Genomic DNA, 23,348 nt, shown 5'->3' with positions numbered 1-23,348 from the left:
TTCAACATCTCTTAAGTAGGTATATCTAGTGATAATAAAAAATTAAAACATATGTCGGCCCAGAGAGGACACATAATTACATTTATTTTAATTTCTTTTTCCGTCAATATGTTTTAATAAGAAAAACAGGCAAGTAATTCTAAAACCAAATATATTTTTTAATGTAACGAAAAATATAGTTAAATTATAGTGTACATAGAGGCAAATTACAATGAAAATCATGCGGAAACGTCCTGATAAGCTCTCGTACGGGTGTTATCGTACTCCGTCGTATGCAGGCGCGTACTGCTCTTGCCGACATGACACCGTAACGTGCAATTTTACAGTTAATTCACAATTGTTTTAACAACAATTTGGATCTCGTTCTATTTTATACTCTTATCCAACTAATATAAACACGAAAGTGAACTTGTTTGGTTTATCTACTTGACGATTTATCCAAACTTAATCAAATTTGTCTTAAAAATAGCATTTGCAATGAAGAATGTAAACAGTTATCCCGATCAATCATAATAACTCAGACAAAGTCAATATATTTAAACTCATCACGACAAAACTATGGTATATCATGACTCCATACTGTAATATTACACTGCTGTATCTTAACCTTCAAACCGAAACAACTTACGAAGAGAGAAGCGAACTTCTTAGCATCATGGATTCACCGTGCCAGTACCAGATCCATCGTATAGCAAAGAGGGAATCTCTGAATCTTTTTTTTTTTTTTTTTTTTTTTTTTTTGTTTTTGTAGTTTGGTTATTTGATGTAATTGTATATTTTAATTTCATATTGTACGTCCGAAATGGATAAACTGGTCGTTTCCATATATGATGTAACACAGTTATAGACAATAAATGTTTATCTTATCTTATCTTATCTTATCTGAGGAGTTCCCAGACCTTGTGAACCCGGGTGTAGGTTTAAGGGCGCCCTTTGTCGATGTACGTCATCATTCGCCTTCACGGTTTCTCTCACTGCTCAGCTCAAATCTGGTGCGTAGCCTACTAGTAGGAGCCTGCTAGTGCAGCTTTAGATACACGCCCTAGTATATAACCCACTACAGTTCTAAACAGGCCAAAATCTTTCAGAAGATTCTAGAGATTTCGCTTGTATACCTCGGGAAGGGATCCCACTTCGACTGTATATAAAGTAATCACATAGCCAGTTTTCGGCAATTTGTTTTTTTATCCGTAATATTTATTTGTTTACTAGCTCACCCCGCGAACTCCATTTCGCTTCAAAATTAAATATGTCAAAAGAGTTTTTGAAGTTTAGCTACGCAATAAATTTCTAAACGCACCCTGTTTGACAGGTATCTGCAGTTTGTATCGGAAAATATAATGGTTGTTTTTACTATTTTACATGCAATTTCTTCATGTTTTATCACCGTTTAAACCTTCATTGGACTTCCATGAATATTTCAAGAGTAAAATTAGCCAAATCGGTTCAGCCGTTGTCGAGTTTTAGCGAGACTAACGAACAGCGATTCATTTTTATATATATAGAAGAAGAAGATAGATAGATATTGATTTATTGCCAACATAACACAAATAATACAATTTACAATAAGACACAAAACAAGAAATAAATAATAACATGGAAGTTGGCAATAGGAGCTGCCTCAGCTGTTGCTGATATACGCACAACCTTAGTGAGGTGCACCTATACAGCGCAGGTTTTCAGGCAGCCCCCATTACTCATAAAAAAAAAAACTATGATGCGGGTTTTTTACTACATACAGATACATATAATTTAAACACAAAAAAAAATATATTAAATAAGATCTAGGATACACAAATATAAATATATATAGAATAATTAAAAGATATTGCATTATGTTTGGGGGTATATTTGTTTCCTATTGTGATTTATTAGCGCAAAAAATATTTATTTATTTATTTATTTATTTATTCTTTTGCACACAAAAATGTATACATGGCGGACTTAATGCCTTATGGCATTCTCTACCAGTCAACAGTCGCGTTGATCAGAGATAATAAGGCGGTGCACTTTAATAATTAATTGAAAGAAAAAAAGAAAAACAAAAATTATAACAAATAGATACAGAAAAATAGTACATATATATACAGATGCAAATATATAAAAATACTAATATACCGATATAAAATATATAAGTTTATGGATTACATATATAAATATGTAGATGGTAAAACTATGTACCATCGCAGAAGACTTTATACCAAATCTATCTCGGAATAAATAATTTCACATTTGACCGCATTAATTCTCGGTAATACCTCAGAGACGATATTGTACGCTCGAGTGCAGCCATTACACGGATCATTCCGCTCTCCGCTCCCACTTTCCACTGCCATCCCAAACAGATAATCCAAATATTCGAATAACCATCAATTGCGTAATCTATAATCTATGCAAATACTTAATTTTCTACAAACGGTGAAAGTGAAGACACATTGTGGTGACGCTGTGGACCTGGCGCGGGTGAAACCGACGCGATCCGAGCAACGATGTCCGGAATCGAATACCACTCTCGATTTCGGCGTATCGAGTCGAAAGTGCCCTGCGATGAATGCTGATGACCCACTCGCGGCGCTCCACATCTACAACGTAACGTGCCCCCAATGTTACAATGTACGTCACAACCGGTCAACACACTAACCTACAACATGTGGGGGCCAGGATTATTGAGGCATCGTTTGCCACCTGTCGTGTACCATCTGTCGCCTTACAAGCACGTCAACCCACTTAAAACACTAATATAAATGCGGAAGTGAGTTTGTTTGTAAAGCCTGAACAAGGCTTAAACAATCCACATGAAACTTAATACGTACTTATAGTTTTGGATGAGGAAATGTACAACATTTGAAAAGAATACGAGCTGAGTTTCTTGTCAGTTCTTCCCATCTCGAAATCATTCCGAACTGACGGTAGTTTTGACATATCATAAGTCTGTAATAGACCTACATGAATAAAGATATTTTGAATTTGAATTTGAAACCTTTTGGGTTGCTTTTGTAATCGTCAAACATGATCATACAGATGAAGTCATATAGAGAAAGACTTCCATTAGAAAGTCATAAATGTTCAAGTGTACAGCAAATTTAAATCACGATAATTGGCTACGAATAAAACAAATAACAAAGCAACAGAATCCACTCTTAGAATTTGTGTCGATCTATTCAGTATATCATCAGGAGAACATTGTAATTGTAAAATTAAATATTAATAAACTCTAGGTGAAGCTTAATGTTCTGACACTCGTCGTATTTGTCACACATCGTTATTCCTTTGAATTGAAATGTAACAGGAACATGGCATAGCAAGCTCCTGAACATGTATTTGAGACGGAGGTTTCCACTCAAACCACTTTTTACAAAATGGACTATAATTTTTTTTTTCAAATTCATCTTTTTTACCTGTTAAGTACAGGTAACAAAGGTCATAGAATAACATATTTCACATTCTTCTAAAATTACATTTTCACATTTAACAACAACAACATATATTATTGAAAGATTACATACATAATTAAATTATATGTTAAACTATGTATACTATAATAAATATTTTTTAAAGCCAATTTGAAATGTCTAATATCATCAGAGAGATTGTCTCTTTAGTATTTTATTGTAAACTACCTACTCGCCTCGGCTTCACACGGTTGTACATGTATTATATATATAAATCTTCCTCTTGAATCACTGTATCTATTAAAAAAACCGCATCAAAATTCGTTGCGTAGTTTTAAAGATTTAAGCATACTTAGAGAACAGCGACTTTGTTTTATTTTATGTAATGGTTGTAGTATTTGTAACGTTTAACTAGATTATATCTAGAAGTATATATTAAGGATCTCTAACTGGAACGTTTTTGACGAACGAAGTTTATCCCTAGAGTATGTTTAGTTTTCTTAAGCAACGCGCACCTGACTCCCTACGTGTTTCAGGCGTCTATTTAGGCTAACCTTTACCATCAGACGAGTCGTATGCTAGCTGGCTACCACTGACGTATAAATATTTACCAACGCTATCGCCAAACAGGCGATGCAGTTACTAAAAGGTCAAGAGCTCGTTCTGGCGGGCAAGTTCGTGCGCGTTGGTAGGTAGCAGCGGTGCGCCGGCGCACCCACAGCGGCATGACGAATAATTCAACCGAAACGAGCGAGTTATCACACGATGCACGTGGAGTACCTCGCAAACGAACTTAGGAACGCATGTTGCTGACCACGAGGGGCTCTGACGCAAAAGGTGCTAATAATAATAATAATAATAATAATAAAAGCTGAGAAAAAATAAAGAATAACAATAATAATAATAATAAACTAAACACATGCCGAATAGTCAGAAAATTTCTATCTTCATCACATAACTCATCCATGCTTGGCTAAGGCCCGCGTGTTTGAATATATTACCCCCGTAAAAAGCGATCTCCCTTTTTACGGGGGTAATATATATAATAAATATATATAATAAATATATATATATATATATATATATATATATATATATATAATAAATATATATATATATATGTAATAATAATAATATTGCACTTACTTGGTTTCGTCCCGTAAGTGTGGAGAAAACCAGCAAAAGCTGAGAAAAAAAAAAGAATGATAATAATAATAATCTTTATTAAATTCAGAAGGATCGTTACAATATTATTTATACAATAGGTACACATTCCAGACAATATCAATCCTTTCAGTATTTATGTGTAGTCCTGGCTTCTGAACTAGCATTAGCCGTATGACAGAAGCCAGTTCCTTCCCAATACATGTACTTTAATTATAGAAGGATGAAAATTATTATAACATGATATATATAAACAATATTTTATCAATAGATACATATTTAAAAATCTAAATTATAAGAAAAACAAAGATGCTGAAATAAACATAACATTTTGCACTATATTGTGTGTGTCTTATGTACAAGTATGATGTAAGTGTATTTATATGTATGTATGATGGATATGTAGGTGAGCGTGCATGTACGCATTTGATGCGTGTAAGTAAAAAAAATATATATATATATCTGCAAATTAATCTTTGTGATGTTAACAAAGAATATTACTGTACATTTAATAAATTTTCCGTATCATCGTATTGTAGCTGATTTAACCATTGTTTAATTTTATTTTTAATTTGATATCGAGTCAAATTGAGGACAAAATGGGAGTCGTGTCGTATCAAGAATTAAAGAGCATGATGGAAGATCGCGGAAAGTGGCAAGAGCTCCACCGACAAGAGCGTAGCTCTTAAATTATGAATGAATGAATGAAATCGAGTCATAATTTTTGGGTTTATAACCTGACTAAACACATTGTATAGTTTTGGCGCAAGATACTGGTATTGTTGATGTGCAAATTTACTTTTGACCCTAGGTACAGGATAACGATTAAGTCTTTTATTGTTGTTGGATATAGATGATGCACTTCCATGGTATCTACGAATACTACTACGAAACTTTTATTTTGATTCTAAAGTCGAAGATATTTTGGTTATGGGATACACCCTCATGAAATGTTCATTTGTCAGTTACACGTTAACAGTGTTATTCATACGAAATTGAGGAGGACAAGTCAGTAAAGCAACTTCTACTACTCATTACATAGAAATGTTTATCGTTAAAGATTATGAAGCGAAACGACACGTTTTTTTATTATAATTATCTATATCCGATTAGATAAAATTGACGATAATTTAATTTATTTAACACTAAACACTTACAACATACTTTGGAAGTCTTTATGAGCATCATCTATACATATAAATGAAATTGGAGTGTCTGTTTGTAATATTGAAATAAACGTTTTTTACTACATGCGTATGAATCTAAATACATACACCAAAATAGCATTTGTTTACAATTTTTGTCTGTCTGTCTGTTTGTTTCGGCAAATCTCTGAAATGGCCGGACCGATTTTGACGGGACTTTCATTAGCAGGTATGAATATAAATATGGCACATACACCAAAATAACATTTTTCAAATTTTTCGTCTGTCTGTTTGTTTCGGCTAATCTCTGAAATGACCGAACTGCTTTTGACGGGACTTTTATTGGCAGGTAGCTCATGTAATAAGGAGTTCGCTACTTTTATTTTAGAAAAAGTAGATTATATTAGAAAAATAAAGTTAAAATCCACGCGGACGAATACAGCTAGTTATTTATAATTTTTGCCTGTCTGTCTGTTTGTTTCGGCAAATCTCTGAAATGGCCGCACCGATTTTGACGGGACTTTCATTAGCAGGTCGCAAATGTAATAAGGAGTAACTTAGGCTACTTTTATTTCAGAAAAATAAAGCTAAATTCCACGCGCACGAAGTCGCAGGTACAGCAAATTGTAAATAAAGTCTCGACTTGTCCGCTGATAACGCGGAAATGTGCCGGTAATTAACGATTACGTTGATTATAGACGCTTTCTACTCATTAGAGGAACACGCGTGTGTCGCGAGTCACACCCCGTCAACAATAGACGTTGCCAAAAAAATGTGTTCCCACACGCTGTTGTGAGAGCGGGCCACTGCCGGGCTCCGTGTCGACGTACTCCACATCTTTCCGGATGATTTGCATATCAACGGCCTAATAATAATATATTATTGTTAGTTGTACCCGCGACATCGTCCGCGTGGAATTTTAACTTTATTTCTCTAAAATATACGTAGCCTAAGTTACTCCTTATTACATGAGCTACCTGCGAAAAAAAGTCCCGTCAATACCGGTCCAGCTATTTTATAGATTAGCCAGAACAAACAGACAGACAGTCAAAAATTATAAATAACTAGCTGTATTCGTCCGCGTGGATTTTAACTTTATTTTTCTAAAATAAAAGTAGCCTAAGTTACTCCTTATTACATCAGCTACTTGCCAATAAAAGTCCCGTCAAAAGCAGTTCGGTCATTTCAGAGATTAACCGAAACAAACAGACAGACAGACAGACGAAAAATATGAAAAATGTTATTTTGGTGTATGTGCCATATTTATATTCATATGCATGTAGTAAAAAACAGTTATTTCAATATTACAAACAGACATTCAAATTCTATTTATAAATATAGATATTGTCTATTGTTTTCAGTAGGGACTGGGGCCCTTTTTAATCAGGGCTCTGGGCTACAGCTGAACAACAAAATCTTTGACGCCAGACCGTAGTGGAAAAACTTCAAATTTTAATACGACCTACATTAAAAATCTATCAATATATTTATAACCAATTAAAATACACATGTGGGTGAAACTACAGGGCAGAAGTCATTAATATCCGAATGAGTTGTTGCGCAAGCGCATTCCTCAGCGGCGGACATTTGATGACTTGATAGCAATGGTATTGTCTGATTAATCATTGCTTCTAGCACTTTCGAATTTCAACCAAATCTCTATAACTGAATACAGTTGCATTCCACGAATGTATACCCTGAGGGTAGGGTAAACCTAGGTGTGGTAGTAGAGTTGAAACAAATATCTGTATGTAGACATTACTCAATTTGCCAGAAAAAGATTTAAATGTGTTATAAAATATTTTCTTTGTAAAAAAGTGAATTTATAAATGATAATAATGTTTTCGTAGAAAATATCTAACTTAAAATTCATAGCGCTGACAATGTTATCTGATTGAACAGAGATTATGTGCGTAGCGGTTTCTATGTTGATTGTCGCATGCCTAATCCTTGTTAATGTAAATATAATTAAATCAATATTTATTTAAAAGAGCAACACAAGTTTCTTGCTTGTTCTTCTTGTGATAAGTCTGCGTTCCTGAATGAGCGATAGAATAAAAAAAATGTGACTATTCAAAAGTGCTTATATTAAGTTTATTTGAATAAAGATTATTTCATTTTGCCGATTATTAACGTCAAGTTTTTGTAATGCTTCTCCCCCTAACGTCAAGCTAAATGTAGTTTTTTTGTAAAGATATATTCAAAAACACCCAGACCAATAAAAACAATCATACTCTTGAATACAAATGTTTGTACCGTGCGAGGAATCGAACCCGAGACCATTATAAGTAAAGCTACGTGCTAAACCACTAGTCCACTGACGCTAGTTTCCATCAGAGTCTATAACTCAATGGAAACTTTATTCACACACTCAACTGTATATAATAATAATAATAATCTCAGGCCAAATCACACAGCGCCATCTAAACCCAAGTTAAGCTAGCTAAAGCTTGTATTATGGGTACTAGATTACTGACACAAATACATAGATTTTTTTAAATAAATACATATTATACATAGAAAACACCCAGACCGATACAAACAATCATACTCATGAATACAAATGTTTGTGCCGTGCGAGCATCGATCCCACGACCATAGGACGTAAAGCGCTGCGCTAGACCGCTACACCACCGAGGTTGTCGTATATAAGTAAACAATTCAATAAGAGTGGATTTAAAAAAAAACTCAGCCTGTTTCAATTGTTTATTTATATAGGTGTCTATGTGTAACCTTAAATGAAATCCCGTGCATGAACAACTATTGCCATGCACGCTTATTAAGTGTAGGTAATTGAATTATTGACGGTGCACGCAACACTTGACAAGATCAATTTCGCTCTGAATATATTTGAATTCATTTTGTATTAAAAAAATGAAGCTATATAGCCGGTATTTCCCTCACCCAAGAGTAAGAAATAGAATAGAATAGAAATGCGTTTATTCAAACAAACTTAATTTAAGCACTTTTGAATAGTCATAACAATTTGTTTTTTATCTACCACTAATTCGGAAAGCTGTCTCATCGCAAGAAGAACGTGCAAGAAACTTGTGTGTTGCTCTTTTAAATAATCCTTGTAATTTTACATTTATAAGTCGAAACGTGTGAATATAAACTACCAACCAGCACTAATATAAATATGCAATAAGATTAAATCAGTCGTAGTGATAAGAGCAGACCAGTCCCTACAAGCAGCACTCGTTCACGAGTATGACGGATGAGCCAGCCATCACTGCGCTCGACCATATTTTAGTGAGCCCAATGACCCGGCCCACCACGCCGCCACATGTCTGGACATTTTAGTGAGCATGACTACTCATTCCACAGCTACAAATGTAAATTAATACGAAGTTTGTTGGTCGGATTGGAACTCACGTTCTCTGTCTATGAGTCGATGGTTATCGACAAGGAAATGACCATATCAAATGTATACTAACATTTTCATACCTATTTATGAAATGGTCTTAATTTTAACGTTTTATTTTCTTTATTAATATTTACGTACGCTCTCTCGTGTGTGGTGAAAATCAGCGCTGTGGTATATATATACTGCAGTATAAATGCTGAGTGGGAGTCACATTCAGCGTTACTAGTTTTAGCTTTTAGCTTTTAAGTTGTATAGTATATAAGATAAATAGCATCTAAGAATACTGTAATGCTGAATAAATGTCTTTATTATTATTATTTTTTTCGAAAAATTCTCATCTCCCCTCTTAAGGAGAGGAGATGGCAACATACCCCCGGCAGAAGCACAGTCGGCCGGGGTTCAGGGCCCCAGGGAGAGAAACCGGCGTACAATGCGGGCAGAATCTAACAGCACCGCTTTCTGCATCTTTCCCGGGAGTGAGCCGCCCCGGAATCCCAACCGTCTGAGATGTTGTTCCAGACTGGTTGGGATAAGACCGTTCACCGACATAACGATTGGAATGATTTCGGTGGACATCACCCCCCACATTTCGGTCACCTCGTGAGCCAGGTCGAGATACTTACTCTTTTTCTCAGTTTCGGCTTTCACGAGGTTCTCGTCATGCGGTATAGTGATGACCACCAAAAACACCCTCGAAAGTGCCCGATCCATCACCACGATATCAGGTTTATTCGCAAGAACGGTCCTGTCCTTATTATTATTATTATTATTAGTGTAGGTCACTCCCCACGAAGTCCGACGGAGAACTGTCATGGTTCATTCACGACAAATTCGTACGATTTTCTAGATGATCTCATTGTATACTTACTAGCTGTCCCGGCTAACGTTGTTTTGCATTAAAATGAAAAAAAAATATTTAGTGGTGGACTACCCCTAACATTTAGGGGGATGAAAAATAGACGTTGGCCGATTCTCAGACCTACTCAATACGCTCACAAAATTTCATAAGAATCGGTCAAGCCGTTTCGGAGGAGTATGGGAACGAAAACTGTGACACGAGAATTTTATATATAAGATTATTTTATACATCGGGAAATTGAACATAATAATAATAATAATTTCGTTCATTCCAATCGTTATAAAAAAAATATAATAAAAAAAATACATAAGATCAAGGCCAGACTGATGTTTATTGAAATGTGCATTTTAATAAACACATTATGCTGAATTTGTTATTTTATTAGCTATAAAATGATAAAATGTTGCCATTATATTGATACCAGAAATCCATGTATAGAAAGTAAGATATTTCAAACACTGCCGCTACTATACATCTATACATATAAATAAAATTGGAGTGTCTGTTTGTAATATTCAAATAACCGTTTTTTACCATTTCAGAGATTAACCGAAAAAAAAAACAGACAAAAATTGTAAAAAATGTTATTTTGGTGTATGTACCGTATTTATATTCATATGCATGTATATGAATATAAATACGGTACATACACCAAAATAACATTTTTTACAATTTTTGTCTGTTTTTTTTTTCGGTTAATCTCTGAAATGGCGGGACCGATTTTGATGGGACTTTTATAGGCAGTAGCTGATGTAATAAGGTGTAACATAGGCTATTTTTATTTTAGAAAAATTCTCCAATTAACTTTTTTTTAAATATTTATTACTACTACTATTTTAGAAAAATAAAGTTAAATTCCACACGGACGAAGTTACAAGAAGACGAACAGCTAGTCGTAACTAAACACTCATTAACAATCGCCACTTTATCACTTGACCTCACTAAGTAACTTAGGCTACTTTTTTTTTAGAAAAATAAAGTTACATTCCATGTGGAGGAAGTCGCGAGTACAGCGAGTTATATTATAAATCTTTGTGGGTAGTTAATAAAGATTATTATTATTTTGAATGTGTACTTAACAGTGTGTATGAACAACTACGTGTTCACAATGAATCAAAGTATACTAAATATCGGTTCAATTAATGAAAACAATATAGGTACAGATGGTTGATATATTCTTTATTGATGAAATCGAATCACAGATATTTTTTTTTCGGACTACTCTAATGCTGTTGGCCGCAGCTGGCCTTTACAGCTTCAACTAACGTTAGTGGGCGAGTGCAGGTGGCACTCCAAACCAAGGAAGGACTTATGGAGCGGCTGAAGGCCAACTCCTGCCTGACGGATACGACTTTAGTCTGAGGGCACCACGAGAGGTTCGATCCTCTGCTCAGGCCGTCGTAACATCGATGCCCATTTGAATTGGACGGGGGAGGGGTCCCAGATACATTTTTTTTCGGACTACTCTAATGCTGTTGGCCGCAGCTGCAGCAGCCTTTACAGCTTCAACGGACGTTAGGGGCCGAGTGCAGATGGCACTCCAAACCCGCGGATGGACTTATAGAGCGGCTGAAGGCCAACTCCCGCCTGACGGATACGACTTTAGTCTGAGGGCACCACTAGGGGTTCGAACCTCGGCTCAGGCCGTCGTAACATCAATCCCCGTTTGAATTGGACCGGAGATCGATCGTAGGAGTCACAGATACAAACATTCCGTTTGACTATTATAAAATCAGAAAAAAATCTTAATAGCGCGTTTTATATTCCATAGTAACGCCATCTAGCGGCATAAGTGGAAACTGTTCAAGACATTTTTATTTACTAAATTATACAACGTATATATGCGTTACTGCTACGAATGTACGATTATGTAATGATAATGTTTAATTTTGGTAAGTATGTTATTACGTATGTGTTTAAGTCGAACAAATACAGAATAATATATGTGATGTAATAAGACGCGGCTTCCTATGCTCGGATTTGATGCCTAACATCGTTTCCTGTACGAGTGTCTGTTTGTAATATTGAAATAACCGTTTTTTACTACATGCATATGAATATAAATACGGTACATACACCAAAATAACGTTTTTTACTATTTATATCTGTCTGTTTGTTCCGGCTAATCTCTGAAATGGCTGGACCGATTTTGACGGGACTTTTATTAGCAGGTAGCTGATGTAATAAGGAGTAACTTAGACTACTTTTTATTTAGAAAAATAAAGTTAAATTCCACACGGACCAAATCGCGGACAGCTAGTAAATATAAAAAAAAATACTGAGAATGCTGAGATAACGTGAACAAATCAGGATGTACAAGGCTCCAGTGGATTAATGAGGAGCAGCTCATGTGGAATGATCAGACTGCCCGCGTTATCTGAACCACTTACATTAAAAAATTATATATTTTTACAAAGGCGTAAAAACTATATCGCTTTTAAAATACTTCAATCCATTGTAGTACATATTTATCAATCGTGATAAAGATATAGTACATTCCGAGTAATTAGTTTGTAAATATATAAATAACTGTTTTTGCACACGGCTTCGCTCGCGTTAATTTATCCCCTTTGGGGTGGAACTTATCAAAATCCTTTCTTAGGAGATGCCTACGTTATAGTAGCTTTGCATGCAAAGTCTCAGCCCGATCGGTTTAAAATTGACAAAGTTTCATACAAACTTTCATCCCCTATTTTATCCCTTTGGGGGTAGAATTCATCAAAATCCTTTCTTAATGGATGCTTACGTCATAACATCTACCTGCATGCCAAATTTCAGCCCGATCCGTCCAGTGGTTTGGGCTGTGCTAGATCACTATGTCAGTCAGTCACCTTTGAGTTATATATATTTAGATGTAAATTAATTAAAACTGTTTAGATTTAGATATATAACTTTGTCCACTGAGTCTTCTATGAAATCAAATCAAAATATAAAATTAATGTAGGACATTTTAGCCGCTTATGAACGTCAAGATTTTTTTGTTTTTTTTTATTACCGTCCAGTTCAGATTCAATTGAGAAAAACTAGCAAGAAACTCAACTAAATATTATTTTAAAAGCCAGCTTGTTTAGAATGTTTACTTATGTAGGTGCCTATGTATAACATTAAATAAAATAAGGGATGAAAAAATTTATGAAAATTCGTCATTTTTGTAGCTAGAACGATGAAACTTTTTTCATTAGCTGTTTTGGGTTAGACTATGAAATATTTTTTGGCCAAGGTCACTATTTGTTATCTATGTCTAACGTTAAATAAAATAAGGGATGAATTGTTGTATGTATGAACATTCGTCACTTTTGTAGCTAGACCGATGAATAGAATAGAATTGATTAGAAAATCATTTATTCAAATAAACTTACATTGAAGCACTTTTGAATAGTCATCACATTTTTTTTTATCTACCGCTCATTCTGAAAGCTGTCTCATCACAAGAAGAACAAGCATGAAACTCGGGTGTTGCTCTTTTAAATAATTTATTCTTACTTACAATTTAAGTTTAAGTGTGTGAATAGAAACTACCGATTAGCACTAATTCAATTAAATAATAAAGTAGAAAAAACTTCAATACAACTACTGGTTAAACAATTAATAAGAGGAAATAAGTCATAGTGATTAGAGCAGACCATGAAACTGTTTACTTTAGCTTTTTATGAAATATTTTTGGCCAAGGTCACTATTTCACGCGGACGAAGTCGTGGGCACAGCTAGTTTACATATTCAGGTTATATCGATGGCTATTTCTTAACAATTCTATTTATAACTCGTTTTCATTTAAGGTTGATGTCCACACTGGTCATTACTCACCAAACAGCTTTGTCAACCTACACACAGGGTTCCCAAAACTCGGTTTTGTTCCAAGACTTCCAGTGGGAGATTCATTTGTAGTCCAAGTTACAATATTTTTTACGGGCCCCTGTGGAAGATAGTGATGGGACCCAAGGCCGTCTTCCACCTACAGGCCCTGGGACAATAGGATAATAGGGCCCCTAGTAGTAATATACTATTTTGTTGAATGAATGAACAAAGTCAGTTTTGAATATGACTCTTTCGAAATAGAAATAATCTTTATTCAAATAAACTTAATATAAGCACTTTTGAATAGTCAAGTTTTTTTTTCTACCGCTCATTCGGAATGCACACTCATCACAAAAAGAATGAGCCAGAAACTTGTGTGTTGCTCTTTTAAATAAATATTGATTTGTTTATATTTAATTAACAACAAGGATTAGGCATGCGACAATCAACAAATTCAAATTCCAATTCTGAATATCTTTATTCATGTAGGTCTTATGATATGTCAAATCTACCGTCAGTTCGGAGTGATATCGAGATGAGAAGAACTGACAAGAAACTCAGCTCGTATTTTTTTCAAATAATAGTGGGACATAAAAACCGCTACGCACTTAATCTCTGTCCAATCAGATAACAAATAGAGACATATATGGGGATGACCTTCAAAGGAAACCAAGCAAAAATAACTTTAAAAAGATGTTATGTAAAGAGGGGTTCAAGATGTTAGATATTTATAAAAAAAATTAACAAAATCGAACAAATTGACCATAGTCGGTAAGCATATGTTAAGACTGATTTTCTAGTAATAGTAGAGTTATCGGTTATCGTTTGATAATGGAGTAGGGACTAGACTAGACTAGGGGGCCCCAATACATCGCGGGGCCCTGGCCACGTGCCCAGTATGGCCAGTGGGGCGTGATGCTAAAATATATATTAACTTTATTTATATACTTTTATCTTATTTTACAACCAGCTGTATCCGTGACTTCGTCCGCGTGGAATTAAACTTTATTTTTCTAAAATAAAAGTAGCCTAATTTACTCTTTATTACATCAGCTACCTGCCAAAAAAAGTCTCGTCAAAATCGGTCGAGCCATTTCAGAGATTAGCTGGAACAAACAGACAGACTGAGAAAAATTATAAAAAATGTTATTTTGGTGTATGTACCGTATTTATATTCATATGCATTAAAAAAACGGTTATTTCAATATTACAAAAACAGACACTCCAATTTTATTAATATGTATAGATGTATAGATTAAGAAATAATAATTATAGGCTTCTTATCCCAGGTTGTTTGGATGGCAACCCTAGAGATAGGTGGTAATTGAATTCAGGTTTACAGAGCAAGTCGGCTATCGGCGAATCACAGATCAGCCAGACAGAGGCATGTTTGTTTTATTTACTGGCATCCCGCGCTGGAACCAGTTTGTAGGCGTACACTGTGGGAACCGGGCTGCTGGGAATGTGGATCACACTGCGCCCAATTAAATTCAAAAATCATTTCCATATTCGCAAACAAACTGCAAAGCAGTTTGGAGATCATTGTAAAAATAAATCTAAATATATATAACTCAAAGGTGACTGACATAGTGATCAGCGCACAGCCCAAACCACTGGACGGATCGGGCTGAAATTTGGCATACAGGTAGATGTTACGATGTAGGCATCCGCTAAGAAAGGATTTTGATTAATTTTACCCCCAAGGGGATAAAATAGGGGATGAAAGTTTGTATGAAACTTTGTCAATTTCAAACCGATCGGGCTGAGATTTTGCATGCATAAAGCATCTATGACATAAGCATCCCCTGAGAAAGAATTTTAATGAATTCCATCCTTAAGAGGATAAATTAACGCGAGCGAAGCCGCGGGCAAAACCTAGTTGTATATATGTAATACTTATAAATAAATTAAAAAATATATATATTCATGTAGGACATTTTAGCCGCTTATGAACGTCAAATCTTTCCCTACCGTCCAGTTAGGTATATAGATTAGAGTTCTTTTTTTCTTATAAATGATAATGGAGTGATGCACCCGCCTGCGCTAACGGTTTACGATGGCGGGGCACTAGTGGTGGATGATAAGATGAGCATGAGGTCAGGTTAGCTAGCCCATCGTGGTAAATTAACAAGGAATTTATCAAGATGGTTTCCAGGGGAAATCGCGTGGAGGTCAGCCTGACATGGTACATTGCTAGCAATGGGGTCAAGAGTCCACACTTATAACAATCCCCTCTCCTTATAGATTAGAGTTGCCACTTTTTTTTCAGCCTATAAGGGGCGAATACTTAAATAGGCAGAAAAATACAGGAATTTAGTCTTTTACCCGGGACAAATAAAAAACAAAATTATGTAGTGGGATTTTTTATTTTTTTATATATATTTTCTGATTTATTGTAGACTAGGTGTGACTTCGTCTAGATGGAATTTAACAAGTTAATTAGAGAAATTTTCTGAAATAAAAGTAGTCTAAGTTACTCTTTATTACATCAGCTACCTGCCAATATAAGTCCCGTCAAAATCGGTCTAGCCATTTCAGAGATTTGCCGGAACAAACAGACAGACAGAAAAAATTGTAAAAAATGTTACTTTGGTGCATGTACCGTATTTATGTATATTCATATGCATGTAGTAAAAAACGGTTATTTCAATACTACAAACAGACACTCCAATTTTATTATCTATAGATTAGACAATATAAAATTATTGTTAAAAATTAATGAATTAATATAAATATATTTCTGCAAATTGAATCTAATCTTAATATTATCTATAAAAGGGTTTAAGGACTCGCCCCAGTATATTACTTAAATGATAACTCGATAGCCGATAGCTACGTTATCAACAATGTGTTCTACCAACGAATATGTAATCCAAACTTACATCACATATCAAACGGGTCATCTAATAGTTAATTTATACACTAAATATATACATTTACTTGAAGAATAACATTGTACACGTGGAGAATAACATCGTACACGTGGAGAATAACAGTGTACACGTGAAGAATAACATTGTACACGTGGAGAATAACATTGTACACGTGGAGAATAACATTGTAAACGTCAAGAATAATATTCTGCAGCTATTTAAGCAATACGGAGAAGAATGAGATTTAGCATACTTAAATTTCACATAAGGAAGAAACGTAAAAAGGTAACTTTTATTATATGTTACGTGTTATATATTGTATATTAAACTCTGCATTCTTAGGCTGCCTGGAGAGATAGTTTTTTAGCGATAAGGCCGCCCGTTGGGCCTCTTTGTTTTGTTTATTATTGTGTTTTTTTTTCTCTTTTTATATACAATTGTAAATGTAACTTCATTTTCTGTGGGATTTTATATATATTACGCATTATATATTATATTAAACTCTGCATTCTAAGGCTGCCTGGAGAGACAGTTTTTTAGCGACAAGGCCGCCCGTAGTTACCTTTTTGTTTTGTTTACTGTTGTGTTTGTTTTTTTAATAATTGTAACTTTTGTGAGATATTACGTTCATAGTGAAATACGAAATATCAAATGTGTTTCTGTACATTATAAATTAGTGTTAAGGTGTTTTTCTGCAGCAGACAAACTGCTGAACAGTTTTGCGGCATGATATCTTGATTTTGTATTAATGTGTGTGTAAATAAGATATTTAAAGAAATGCGTATTATGTAAAAATAATATTTATTATCAAATAATTGAACAGTTTAGTCTTCTATGTTTATATTAACCAGTGTTCGGCCAGTTGTTGAAATTCGGGCATAGTAAAAAAATACCTTTGTTTTTTGAACCTGCGATAACAAATATAATTTTAACCATAAACAAAAGAGTATGCGTGTGTGTCAAAACATGGTATTGTGTGTAATGTTTTTTTAAATGATTTAAAGTATTTTTTATGCACAATTTAAAAAAAAATAAGACTTATATTCTAAAAAAAATTTTTTTATTTAATTATGAACCCGCGACCATCGGAAGCGAGGCGGTGTGCTAAACCGCTAGACCACAGAGGCCGTCGAATAAGTATAATATCGATATACTGTATTGTTATCGTAAAATGTAATCGTTTAACGTTCGATATCCGTATAACGTGAGTTTCACTGCATACTATCACGACTCACTATGTAGTGTCGTGTATGTGACATACTGTGACACACCGTGACATACTGTGACACACCGTGACAAAACGTGACAAACTGTGACACAACGTGACGCCGTACAGTGTACACGATTGTTATCGTTGACCCATCAAAACTATCACTCATGTTCGATTCATAACATTTCATTGTCACTTTCAACGCGTTCGGCGTCGATTTCTAACTGACTAATATTATAAATACGAAAGTCTGTCTGTCTGTCTGTCACACGAAAACTACTGAATCGATTTTAATTAAATTTGCTATACAGATAATCTAGACTCTGAGAAAGAACATAGGCTTTTTAATGAGAGAGAAACATATTTATTTAAAAAATTTGACGTTCATAAGCGGCTAAAATGTGCTACAGGAATACATGATTTTTGAATTAGATTTTGAAAAATGGGTTGACAGGCGAGATAAAAGGTTGTATGTTGTTGCATGTTTAAAGTTAGAAGATAAAAACTTATTTTTAGTCTATTGATTAAATATAGAGTTTGTAAAAACTTTACCCTTACGTTGAGACGCTAGAAAGATGAAATTTTTTTGTTTGTTTGCTTTAGAATAGCCTAAATAGCGGACGAAATTTCGTGCACAACTAGTCTATACATCTATACATATAAATAAAATTACAGTGTCTGTTTGTAATATTGAAATAACCGTTTTTTACTTCACGTATATGAATATATTCAAATTCAAATTCAAAATATCTTTATTCATGTAGGTCTATTACAGACTCTTATGATATGTCAAATCTACCGTCATTTCGGAATGATTTCGAGATGAGAAGAAACTCAGCTCGTATTTTTTTTAATGTTGTACATATTTACAATAATACTATTTCATTTAAATTCAAATTTGGGAGAATAGAGTGACCACCAGCATATGCTATATAAAAAAAATAAAAAAATCTAATCAGTGTTCGCAATCTATAAATACGGTACATACACCAAAATTACATTTTTTACAATTTTTGTCTGTCTGTCTGTCCATCTGTTTGTTACGGCTAATCTCTGAATTGTCTGGACCGATTTTGACGGGACTTCTTTTGGCAGGAAGCTTATGTAATAAGGAGTAACTTAGGCTACTTTTATTTTAGAAAAATAAAGTTAAATTCCGGACGAAATCGCGGGAAAAGCTAGTTGTACAAAAAATGTTATTTACAGTTCAAATATAGACACGTCGTAATCGCAATTAACTCTGCTTTCTATTCATTTAGTTTATTTTAACAATTGATTTCTCTTTCACGTTTGGGTGGATCATTGATCCAACTATTTGCATAATTTGTTCCGTGTAAATAAGTAAATCTGGACAAGTCACAGCGCCGTCTAATCACAGTTCTTTTTCGGAATACAAAGTGCTGTTGGCCGCAGCTGGCTTTTACAGCTTCAACAGACGATAGCAGCGAGTGCAGATGGTACTCTCCAAACCAAAGAAGTCCTTTGGTTTGGAGTGATATGTACAACATTTATCAGTTCTTCTCATCTCGAAATCATTCCGAACTGACGGTAGATTTGACATATCATAGGAGTCTGTAATAGACCTACATGAATAAAGATATTTTGAATTCGAAAATTAAGATACAAATTGTTATCTATCTTATCTATTATCTAAACTGTACAAATAAAAAAATCGCGTTAGATGAGTGCGTAAGGTAGGTGACGGTGGCAGACGCGACAGCGGAAATCATACGTTACGCTCTGATTGCGTGCGTGTCAGCGGAGCGACCGCGCCTGCGCACTGCAGCCTCTCGCATCTGGACCAGTGTAAATCACGACCCCATTACTCCCCTACCTGGTGTACAAAGAGAGTACCCGCGAACACTACTGCCTCTGTTACATCTGGACCACCGGGCACCAGTATGACCCCATTCTTACCCTACCTGGCTTACACAGAGAGGATTCGCGCCCACGCACAGCTGCCTGTTGCATCTGGACCAGCGTAAATCACGACCCCATTACTCCCCTACCTACCTAAGAGAGGACCAGAGCCCGCGCACTGCAGCTTCTCGCATCTGGACCACCGAGCACCAGTACGACCCTATTCCTCCCTTACCTGACTTACGCAAAGAGTACCCGTGCTCGCGCACAGCTGCCTGTCGCATCTGGACCACCGAGCACCAGTACGACCCTATTCTTGCCCTACCTGGCTTACACAAAGAGTACCCGTGCTCTCGCACAGCTGCCAGTCGCATCTGGACCACCGAGCACCAGTACGACCCTATTCCTCCCCTACCTGACTTACACAAAGAGTACCCGTGCTCGCGCACAGCTGCCTGTCGCATCTGGACCACCCAGCACCAGTACGACCCCATTTCTTCCCTACCTGACCTACACAGAGATGACCCGCGTCCGCGAATTGTTGCCTCTCGGATCTGGACCACCGAACACCAGCACGACTTTCAGCGTACGAAATTTCAGCCACATCCGTCTAGTGGTTTGGGCTGTGCGTTGATAGATCACTATGTCAGTCACCTTTGAGTTATATATATTTAGATTCTCGTGTCGCAATGAGGAGTATGGTAACTAATTACCATACTCCTCCCAAACGGCTTGATCGATTTTTTTGAAATTTTATATGCATATTCAGTAGGTCTGAGAATCGGCTACTGTCTATTTTTCCTACCCCTAAGTAATAAGGGATATCCCCCCCCTAAATATATATATTTATTTTTTCGACATAATATTTTATTTTCATTTTATTATTATTTAGGATTGAAAAATACATACAACCCTAAATTTTCACCCTTCTATCACCAACCCCTATTTTTTTAGCGTTATTAATTTATATGGCAAAACAACGCTTGCCGGGACAGCTATTATGAGCATAATAGTGTCTATTTGTCTATCATCTATATATATATATATATGTATTTACTAAAGTATTGTATTCAAGCTCTGCCTAGTTTGGGCTCTCTCTAATATGGTTGAGTGCAATGATGGCTGGCTCATCCGTCATACTCGTGAACAGGTGCTGCTTGTAGGGACTGGTCTGTTCAGGTTGCGAACACTGATTAGATTAGATTTTTTTTTATATAGCATATGCTGGTGGTCACTCTATTCTCCCAAATTTGAATTTGAATGAAATTGTATTATTGTAAATATGTACAACATTGAAAAAAAAAAATACGAGCTGAGTTTCTTGTCAGTTCTTCTCATATCGAAATCATTCCGAACTGACGGTAGATTTGACATATCATAAGTCTGTAACAGACCTACATGAATAAAGATATTTTGAATTTGGGACTAGATGGCGCTGTGTGAATTGTCCAGGGTTATTTTTATTGTAAATCTGCAATTCTGCAGATCACGTAACGGTATTTTTAGGACTATATGGTACTTCGAAACGGCTTCCTATCGGTGTTTGTAGTAACGTCAGCTAAGTATAGGTTATTAGAGCACAATAGATCTATGTAGGTCGCAGTGCTACAGGTGCTACACATCTGACAATAGCCCAAACAACCCAATAAAAAAAAAAATAGGTTATTTTAATTTATCCTCAAGTTGGCCGTTGTGAACAAACGTGCTCCATATCAAGAACAGTAATCGTACACTCGACCACAACAGACTATGTAAGGACAGACGAACTAAAAACCGCAATGCATCACGCTTTTAAACATATTGTTTTCAAGACGTTGTACTAACTTAATCAACATCATTATCATTACATAGTACAAAACAAAGTCGCTGTCGCTGTCTGTCCCTATGTATGCCTAAATCTTTAAAACTACGCAACGGATTTTAAAGCGGTTTTTTGTAATAGATAGAGTGATTCAAGGAATGTTTATAGATATAATACATGTACACCTGCGAAGAGATGGGGAGCTGGTAAAATTATAAACGCGAAAGTCTGTGAGTATGGATGTTTGTTACTCTTTCACGCAAAAACTACTCAAGGGAATTTGGTGAAACTTTACAGTAATATAGCTTATGCATCAGAATAACACATAGGCTATATCTTGTATTGAACTTTAAAGCAGGTGAAACCACGGGCTCAGCTCTATATAGAAACTAAACTATTGTTACTGGCAGCCTATAAATATGTGAGGTGCCATGTCAGTAAAACATAATAAAGAAAAAGTTTAAATAAAGAACAGATTTAAATTAACACAGATTATCGAAATATTATCTACCTCGGTGGTCCAGCGGTTTAACACACCGCTTTACTTCTGTAGGTCACCGGTTTGATTCCTCGCACGGAGCAAACACTTGTATTCATGAGTATGATTTTTTGTATTGGGTGTATTCTATGTATATTAGTGGTAGATAAAAAACAAATTGTTATAACTATTCAAAAGTGCTTAAATTAAGTTTATTTGAATAAATGATTTTCTATTCTATTCTATTATGTATGTATTTACTAAAAAAATATATCTAGGTAAGTATTTGTATCAGTTGTCTAGTACCCATAACACAGGCTCTGTTTACCCTGGCACTAGACGGCGCTGTGTTAATTGTTCAGGGTTATTTATTTATTAATTGCATTTTTGTTTAATCAAAATCTTTTTAAATCTATAAAACATACCTCAAATCTTCGCCCAGGATTTATCAAAGTCTAGAACAGCGTTTGACATATTATCTTATTTAATGTAATTAAAGTGACAGACAAACTTATAATAATAATATTTATTTATAGGTTACCTTGAATGTGGTACAATGGCGTAGGTTGACTTTCAAATTGTCTCTCGCATTTAGTCATCACAGACATGCAACACCTAACGTTCAAAATAACTTTATTCACGTAGGTCTATTACAGACTCTTATGATATGTCAAATCTACGGTCAGTTCGGAATGTTTTTAAGATGAATAGAATACAAAATCACTTATTCAAATAAACTTACATTGAAGCACTTTTGAATAGTCATCACATTTTTTTAATCTACCGCTCATTCGGAAAGCTGTCTCACACAACAAGTGTGTGTCTCACATCACAAGAACGAGCAAGAAACTTGTGTGTTGCTCTTTTAAATAATTTTATTCCTACTTTACAATTTAAGTTTAAGTGTGTGAATACAAACCACCTAACACTAATTCAATTAAATAATCAAATAGAAGAAATATTGTCATGTGAGATGAGAAGATCTGTATAGATCTATTGTGCTCGCCCTTGTTCAAAGTTCGCTACCTAGACCCGTGAGGAACAAGAATTGTATGATATTCTTAATAGCTGGTGGTGGAGCTTACATGGTTTTTATCTCCTCAGGATAATTTTTTTTTACAATCTTAGGAGCTGGTGGAGCTAAAAACCATGTATTTTATCTCCTCAAGATATATATTTTTTTCGATGATAATGGAATGGTGCTCTCGCCTGCGCTAACGGTTTACGCTGGCAGGGCACCAGTGGAGGATGATAAGATGAGCATGAGGTCAGGTCAGTTAGCCATCGTGACAAATTCACCAAGAATTTATCGCGATGGTTTCCAGGGGGAACCGCGTGGAGGTCAACCTGACATGGTACATTGCTATGCGCCCCCGGTCGGCCCTCCGATCCCCCGTCCAATTC

The 23,348-nt window shown here is 35.4% G+C and overlaps 1 protein-coding gene across 1 annotated transcript in view; it reads left to right on the top strand.

Annotated features, from left to right (window-relative positions):
- Positions 1 to 23,348, top strand: part of LOC131848741 (serine/arginine repetitive matrix protein 1) — a 62,750-nt gene that overhangs the window by 7,617 nt on the left and 31,785 nt on the right. The gene's annotated exons all lie outside the window — the stretch shown is intronic.

The sequence above is a fragment of the Achroia grisella genome, unplaced genomic scaffold, assembly GCF_030625045.1.
Source record: "Achroia grisella isolate CSIRO2021 unplaced genomic scaffold, CSIRO_AGI_Agris_v1 utg5850, whole genome shotgun sequence".
Classification (NCBI taxonomy): domain Eukaryota; kingdom Metazoa; phylum Arthropoda; class Insecta; order Lepidoptera; family Pyralidae; genus Achroia; species Achroia grisella.
Note: the sequence above shows the minus strand (reverse complement) of the source record. Positions and strands in the feature narration are given on the sequence as shown.